We start from the raw sequence: 9,320 nt of genomic DNA, 5'->3' as shown, positions 1-9,320 counted from the left end.
ATAACAATAAAGGAGAAAAACTGCCAAGCTGCCAACACACAAATTATCCCTCATCTCCAGTGTTGTCACAAAAGACAATCCCAACTCTGTCTAAACATAGCACACTCTATAGTGGTTAGCAGAAATGAAAATGGAACCCCGTAATTTACATTTTATTTAAAACATGGAATAGTGTACAGAAGTTACCACACAAGCTGAGATTAACATTCCATACCACATCTCTGAAAGCCAAGTGCCATATGAGATCAGATATGTACGAGACCTGGTGGTCAAGGAAGGCAGAATTAGGTTACGATTGTCGACAGGGCCGTAATCAGTTAATATTGGTTGGCTTTTCTTTTTATCACACACAATTTATTTAAAATCAACAACAAACTAAAATAATGTCAATATTTTAAGAATTGTTTCACTGCTGAAGGCCTTAATGGCAATAAATTAAAAATTGCTAAACTTGCTGCAACTTACAATTACAGTTATTAAAATATAAAAGACAAGTGACCAAGGTCTTTAAAGCTCGCTGCAAAAACACAACTGCCAAATTAAAGTTTTAGGGCAAGTAACGACAGTTACGGCTGAAGGCCTCAATGGCAATAAATTCAGAATAGTTTCACGGCTGAGGGTCTTAATGGCAATAAATTAAGAATGTTTAACTTGTTGCACTTACAAACTACAGTTACTAAAAAACTGAATACAAATCATCAAGGTCTTAAAGGTTAACGGCTAAATACAATTGCCACATTAGAATTTTAAGACAAATAGCGACAGTCACGGGTGAAGCCCTTTAACGCCAAGAATGGCAATTATTAAAAAAAATTTAACAAACATACTGTCAAATAGCAAGGCAATAGCGAAGTTAATTTAAAAGCCAGGCAACTGATCACCAAACAGGTAGACAAAATGAGAGTAAACTTGGTAGGACGACTGTTTAAACTTGCTCTTACACCAAGAATATTAAAAAGTTTAGAAACATACAATAAAACAGCAAATATAATAACAAGGTTAATTCGAAAGGACAAGCAACTGATCACCAAACAGGTGAGACAAATGATGGTAACTTGGTAATGCAATAATAAAATAATAACCCAATAATAAAACACAAGGGCTAGTCACATACGGTGCTCCAGGAATCGACCTATGAGTAGGTCAGGCCAAAAACACTTTCGCGAGCGATGAGAAAGGCAGCTAAGAGTTGCATTCACTTCACAAGATGGTAACTCAGACTAGTGGAAGTCTAACGAATGACTAATGAGAATCTGCTGAAGCTACCTAGCGTCCGATAACCAATGCAACGATGGAACACCACGCCATAGCCGGAACCGGCGGTCAGCACTAAGTCCTCAGAATGTTGTGTTTAGAGCGTCCTAAAGAAGAAAGAAACCACTACTACCAGAGAAGAAGAAACACAAGCCGACCTACAAATCAAGGAAACTGTCAAAACTACACACCTTACTGGACAGCTGCGGCAAGACGAGGAAACGTACATAGCCGTTACATACACTAATCTCCAGGGCAGGTCACTGGGGCGTAAGCGGCCACCAGGCAGAAACAATACCGCCTTCCCCAATCACTCCACTCGCTGCTCTTCGTCTCGGCGACACTGTGAGCAGTAACACGAACCCAAGTAACTGGAGAATCGCGAGATCTCACAATGATGGGGGTTTCAGTGTTAGGATTGAAATCAACCTAAAGCTTGTTGGATCCGGTTGACGACTAGATCGTGTACCCTCGCGACCACAGCCCTTCCATCCAGCAGCCCATGCGTGCCGCCAGCAGTTCCGGCGTGTTCTTGCACTGCCCTCTTGGTTCCTCCGGAAACCGAACTGCTCACTCACACAACCCGAAAGAACAACGACGTCACCCCAAACATAGGGCCACGGTTACTACACATCGATAACGCTGCTGCTGCCACTAGCGGACAGGCAACTGTTGCGAAACGAAGCGGCGCCAGTCAACACAAGAAGAACACGCGTCAACTAAACGATACAATCTGGCCTCCAACAGAGGACGGAAATCTATAACAGCACCAACGCGAGCAGTAGCATGGCTCAATTTATACAGATGTCATCCATTTCATTAAGAGTATATCATCTAGTCATTTGTGGATTGTAATAGTCCATAATTTTATGATCCAGAGGAAATAATGACGTTAGCTTCTACGGGGCACTGACACATATTAAAGGGAAAGTTTAAAATTCGTGCTGGACCAGGACTCGAACCCAGATTTTTTCGTTTCTCGTGACCTGTCGCCTTGAGCAAAAATGGTTCAAATGGCTCTGAGCACTATGGGACTTAACATCTGTGGTCATCAGTCCCCTAGAACTTAGAACTACTTAAACCTAACTAACCTAAGGACATCACACACATCCATGCCCGAGGCAGGATTCGAACCTGCGACCGTAGCAGTCGCGGCCTTGAACACCTCGTCCATCCGGACAAGGTCTCTTACCGATTCAAAACTGTAAGCTGTTCACGTACTACTTGATGTAGCGCTGCTGCCTGATATCCTCGTTACTCGCTGCGCTCTGCTGATTTCTGTAAGAGTTCGATCGAGTTGGAGCATCTGTACTGAAGGGGTTGTTGGGCCGTCTCGGCCTAGTTGTATGCGGTGTGGTTAGAAACAGTGTAAAGGGCTTGTAAGAGTGTTGCAGGGTACGTTGTGCTGAGAAATAACTGTTCGGAAAAATGTTCGGTAAGTTGCGCCGTTTACGAGTTAATTAGGGTTGAAGTTAGCCAATCAGGCCGTTGCACGCGCAAATTCAGGTGGCCCCCCAGAGACGGTGTCACCTAAGGCTTTTTCGTCTAGTTTCCTAAAACTGAACAACAGGTCTGCACAAAAAATGGACATGGGGCTGTAGTAACGATGAAACCCGAGCCAAACGCTGAGCAGCCTCCTTCGCTATCGTCTACTCGGTGAGAACAAGACACTAAGCGTATCTGGTGGCCGGCTTGTATTCGCGCGCTAAACGGCCTGATTGGCTAACTTCAATGCTAATTAACTCGGAAACGGTGCTACGTATAGAATTTTTTTTCTTACCCTTTATTTCTCAGCACAACCTACCCTGCAACATCCTTACAAACTTTCCATGCTGTTTCTGATAGCCGTGTATGTGCGGTGTCTTTTCTTTAGGACATGTCCAAAGGAACAGACATCGCATAAATATGCATCATTCATATCTCTTTGGTCAGTTGGCGCCTCCTTTCCTCCCACAGAGGCCAGTGGCTGGGAGTGGAGTGGACAGGCCCTGTCGTCGGGTGCATTACACAACTCCCATCTTAAATACTGTAAATTTTAACAGCAACTAAATTTGTTGCATTTACGTCGCAGTGGTTCACAAATAACATCCCACATTGTCTTTCCACCCATAGTCAATAGTTGCACTCTACGTTCGTCTCACAGCGATCATCTGCATGCTATGTAGCCATTGTCACATACGTCCCTAAACCCGGATCTGTGTACGCTATTTATAGCTTTATCCACAAAATGACCAAAGATCGACATTCTGAGAAATTAAAAAAAAAAACAGCTTACATACACGACTAGGTTTTCTTGAGTCATCAGTCTTCTGACTGGTTTGTTGCAGCCCGCCAGGTATACCTCTCCCGTGCCATCCCTCAATAGTTTTTGCCCTCTACGGTTCCCTCTAGTACCATGGAAGTCATTCCCTGATGTCTTAACTGATGTCCTATCACCCTGCCCTGTCCTTTCTCCTTGTCAGTGTTTTCCACATATTCCGTTCCTCTCTGATTGTGTGCAGAATCTCTTCATTCCTTACCTTATCAGTCCACATGACTAGTATCACCTACTAAAAGATACGGAATATCAGACTTTCGCAAGTCTGTGGCAAAAAGTTTCAGAAATACATGAAAGCCATAGAAACAATCAATACATATTATAAAAACAGGTTTATATACATGTGTATGTATGTACACTGAAGGGCCAAAGAAACTGGTATAGCCATGCGTATTCAATTGTAGACATATGTAAAATGGTAAATATGGTGCTGCGGTCGGCAACGCCTATACAAGAATACAAGTGTATAGCGCAATTGTTAGATCGGTTAGTGCTGCTACAATGACAGGTTATCAAGATTTAAGTGAATTTGAACGTGGTGTTATAGTCGGCGCACGAGTGATGGGATACAGCATCTCCGAGATAGCGATGAAGTCGGGATTTCCCCACGAGTGAACCCCGTCAATATTAAGGATACGGTAAAACATCAAACCTCCGATACCGCTGAGGCCGGAAAAAGATCCTGCAAGAACAACATCAACGACGACTGAGGAGAATCGTTAAACGTCACAGAAGTGCAATCATTCCACAAATTGCTGCAGATTTCAATGGTGCGCTATCAACAAGTGTTAGCGTGCGAACCATTTAACGAAACATCATCGATATGGGCTTTCGCAGCCTAGGGTCACTCGTGTACCCTTGATGACTGTACGGCACAAAGCCTTACGCCTCGCCTGGGCCCGTCATTGGACTGTTGATGACCGGGAACACGTTGCTGGATAACCGAGTCTCGTTTCAAATTGTATCGAGTGGATTGACGTGTACGGGTATGGGTACAACCACACGAATCCATGGGCTCCGCTTGTCAGCAAGGGACTGTTCAAGCTTGCGGACGCTCTGTAATGGTGTGGGGCGTGTGCAGTTGGAGTGATATGGGACCCTGATCCGTTTAGATAGGACTCGGATAGGTGACGCATACGTAAGCATCTTGTCTGATCACCTGCATCCATTCATGTGCATTGTGCATTACGACGGACTTGGGCAATTCCAGCAAGACAATGCCACACCCTACACTTCCAGAATTCTACAGTGTGGCTCCAGGAACACTCTTTTGAGTTTAAACACTTCCGCTGGCCACCAAACTCCTCAGACATGAACATTATTGAGCATATCTGGGATGCCTTTCAACGTACTGTTCAGAAGAGATCTCCACCCCCATGTACTCTTACGGATTTATGGAGAGTCCTACAGGATTCATGATGTCAATTCCCTCCAGCACTACTTCAGATATTAGTCGAGTCCATGTTACGTAGTGATGCGGCACATCTGCGTGCTCACGGGGTCCCTACACTATATTCGGAAGGTGTACCAGTTTCTTTGGCTCTTCTGTGTATGTATGTATGTATGTATGTAGGCATGTATTCCTCGTTTCCTTCTAAACCACTTGACTGATTTGAACCAAATTTGGTACACAGATTACTTATTGCCTGGAAAGAATCGCTGTGAGGTAAGAACCGTCTACCCATCAAAGGGCGTGGGCTTGGGGGTAAAAAGCAGTGTAGACCACAACTCGCGGATACCCATACTTCAGACATTCAGAATTTGAGAACGAGAGCACTTAATGACTTGCAACAGACTTTACACATAATTTTAAACGCCGACGAAAATTTTCTCACAGACAAAAAAAGTAAAAAAGTTTGTCGATTACTACATTTTCGCTATTCAGACATTAAAAATGTCGCTCGAAGAATGACGTTTCAATTTATTACTTCTTTACTACTACCTCCATACGCAACACATTTCAAAGGCGTTTTACACATATGCAGCTGAATGCACCTAGAAAAATATGTCATAGTGCAACACATAGTTTATGAAATATGACCCCATAAACAACGAGATGCGTGGAAAACTGCTACATCATGCATGACGTATAAATTTATTACTTCTTTACTACCTCCTCTATACATAAAATATCTCACAGACAGTATTCAAATATACCACTGGATATATCTGCTAAATTATACTATTGTTCAGTACATACGTCGGGAGATACAATGTCATAAACGTTGAACTACGCGAAGATAAATCTGAAGGGTGAAATTCGCTAGACGTAAAGGAAAATGTGTGTACAAACAGGTGTTTAATATGTTTTATATGAACTATATTTGACATATGCGTACGCGGGCAAAGCTACGGGCATAAATCCCATACTAAACGTGTGAAACGATTTCTGCCTAATTTAGTACATCTATTAGTTAACGATCTGGAAAGCCATACGGTCAGGGTAAGAACCACGAACCTTGTATTGGGGTGGCTGTGATAACTTGGAGAGAGGAGGAGTGAGGAGGAGTTGGACAGCGAGGGACAAGGAGGAGACGGATACAGGCAGGACGTGGACAGAGAGAGGGGATGGGGAAATGGAGAGGAGAGAAGAGGAGGTTAACAGAGAAAGGAAAGAGAAGGACATGGACAGAGACAGGGAGAGGAAGAGAAAGGCAGTGATGAGGAGGAAATGGATAGAGGAAGAGGAGGATAGTGGAGGAGAAGGGGAGAGAGGAGGTGAAGGAGAAGATGGACAGAGAGAGAGAGACTATATATACACAGGGTGTTTCAGAATTACATAGACATACTTCGACGCTATATGTAACATGTCTTGAGGGACTAAATGAGCATAGGAACCCGTGTCCGGAAACTTCATCCAACTATGCTACAGAGTTTCGAAGTAATAGGCGCCGGTGCCTGTATATACAGGGTGAGTCAAGAGGAAAGGTACACGCTTTGAGGGATGATACTAATGGTGATACTGAACAAAAACTCTCCTAATAAACGTATGCCATTTTCTTAACCGTTTCCGAGTAAACCAATGAAAACAACTAGGAACGGGAAATGTGTAGCGTCGTCCTTACTAACCGTGTCCGAACGCAGTTCACTTGCGCATGATGCAGTTGTCTACCTCACGTATCAGTCGGACAGTGCTTGTCGTAGTGCACGGTTCTACAGTGTTGTTAAGTGAACAACGAATACAGTTTTTTGTAGTGAAAATGCCACGGATGTTCACACATGCAGAGTATGCTGACATGGTGTTTGTCTATGGTTTGTCCAATGGGAATTCCAGAGCTGCTGTGCGAGAATACCAACAACCATTTCCGAATCACAGAGTGCCAGATAGCAGGGTGTTTCACGGATTGCGTGAGCGTGGTACGCTTCCCAGGATAAATGTTGTCTCTGGTGGACCGCAACTCTACTACATGCTCTAGAAGAATTACTGCCCAACTTAGAATACCACAAACGCGAGTGATACGCACAGTAGACGAGTACGGTCTGTATCCCTTTCATCGGCTGAGTGTACAACATCTGCATGAAGGAGATGCTACCGCCACGCAAGAATTCTGTCACTGGATCATTGCCAATGGTCGATTAATTCCACGTATTCTGTTCACTGATGAGTCAACATTTACCCGTAACGGAATCAACAACACGCGCTACTCTCATGTATGGGCAAATGAAAATTTTCACGCTACTGCGGAAACGAATTTTCAACGACGTTTCTCAGTCAACGTGTGGTGCGGTATTATTGATGACTAGCTCATCGGTCCAGTTGTTTTAGATAACCGTGTTACTGGGACACGGTATCTTGAGCTTCTTCAAAATGTGGAACCAGAATACGTGGAGGATATCCCTTTGGCAACACGAGCTCGCATTTACTTTCAGCCTGACGGAGTTCCAACACATTCCGTACGGCCAGTGACACAGTATCTCATCACAACGTATCCCGGTCGTTGCATCGGTCGCCGTGGAGTCATTGCTTGGCCACCGAGGTCACCCGATCTTACCCCATTGGGGTACTGTTTTGATGGTGGCTGAACAGCGACGTCTACAAGCGCAGAGTGGACACAAGAGAGGAACTTCTCGCTCGTATTTTACATGCATGTCCACAGGCAAAGGAAGGCAAACTTGAGCTCCGATGGGCGGCACATCACCTGCCTTCAACATGCTTTGAAGTTGACCGTGAACTGTTTGTACATCTTCTGCGAGGTAACGTACACAATTAAATAAACCATAACATAACAGTATCTTAGTTTACCGTCACCTGCACCTTTCTCATTCCTAGCTGTTCCCATTGGTTTACAGGAGACGGTTGAGAAAAGGGCATATGTTTATTAGAAGTTTTTTGTTCAGAATCACCAGTAGTATCACCCGTCAAAACATGTACCTTTTCTCCTGACTCACTCTGTATATAGATGTATATACAGGAGGATTCCACGATGTTACAAACTACCAGGGATCATGGGGAAGGACAAATAAATCAATTTGAGGTCCGGGGCTCTGGCCCAGAAACGACCGAGTCTGAAGTTATAAGCAACGATCGTTCTGGTACTTCTGAAAGTGGAATACATGTACCGGTATTATTGCTGTATGGACAAAACAAGAAAAAAAGTCTCGTAAACATGTGCTCTAAAACGCATTCCTTAAGAATTATGAGCTGTTGTTCAATAGAGGAGATGTGTTTCTCAGTAACGCAGATGAACAAGCGCTCATAGCTCCTGAGGTATGCATTTTAGAGCGTGTGTTTTGATCCATACTGTCATCTCTGAAAGTTGCCTACCCTGCAATCTTCGCAACAACAGTACCGGTACATGTATTTCATTGTCAGATGTATCAGAAGGATTTTTGCTTGTAACTTTCGACTCGTTAGCTTCCGGACCTCAAATTGATGTATTTGTGTTTCTCCATTATCTCTGGAGAATGTTCTGGCTACATTTTCGCGTTTACGTACATACCAGCAACAAAAACGTATCATTATGTACGAGAAGTCAACGAGACACAGTAACGAAAAGAAATGAAGTAAATATATGTAAATTGGAATGAATATTATAACGCATAGAAATTCAATTAATTAGAAGGCATTTACGCTAGTTGGTAAGCACAAGTAACATTCCCTTCGCTGTTTTCTGGGTATAAATGTGTGCCTTTCGCCATCTTCTCCCTTGTCTTTTCATTTTAAAAGTTTAGTTGTCTGTCACAAATACTCGCACTTTACTCTCTTTGAAAACATCCTTTGCTCTGTTTCTAAGCAGCAGTCTTCATCTTACGAGCACATTTGTCCATCACTTTCATGCAATAAGTCTACTACAGTCACACCCTGAACTACAAATTAACAGCTACAACGATACCTCATATCTACTTGAAATTAAGCATCTTTTGCTGAATTTGCTCTCATGCTACGAGATATCCCCCTTTATTTCTTGCTTTGAAGATTCTAACTTATCTCATTCACTCTACTCACAGACAAAAACTTTTGAACAACGTGTGTCCCCAAGCAAAAAAGGAATAACGTTGAAGAATGTCTATGGACCGGCTAGTTCGTGATTTTTTTAATGGTCATTTCTTTTCCTGAACACTCACATCAGGATAAATCTTTGCATTTGTTCTGTTCAATCACTAAATTTCTATTTGACAGACCTTCGATACACTTCTGAGAAATGGTATACTGTTCCTGAATGTAACCTCTCACTTCACGCCGCGCGGGATTAGCCGAGCGGTCTGAGGCGCTGCAGTCATGAACTGTGCGGCTGGTCCCGGCGGAGGT

The sequence above is a fragment of the Schistocerca piceifrons genome, chromosome 7, assembly GCF_021461385.2.
Source record: "Schistocerca piceifrons isolate TAMUIC-IGC-003096 chromosome 7, iqSchPice1.1, whole genome shotgun sequence".
Classification (NCBI taxonomy): Eukaryota; Metazoa; Arthropoda; class Insecta; order Orthoptera; family Acrididae; genus Schistocerca; species Schistocerca piceifrons.
The sequence above is the reverse complement of the archived record's forward strand: the minus strand, read 5'-3'. Positions refer to the sequence as shown.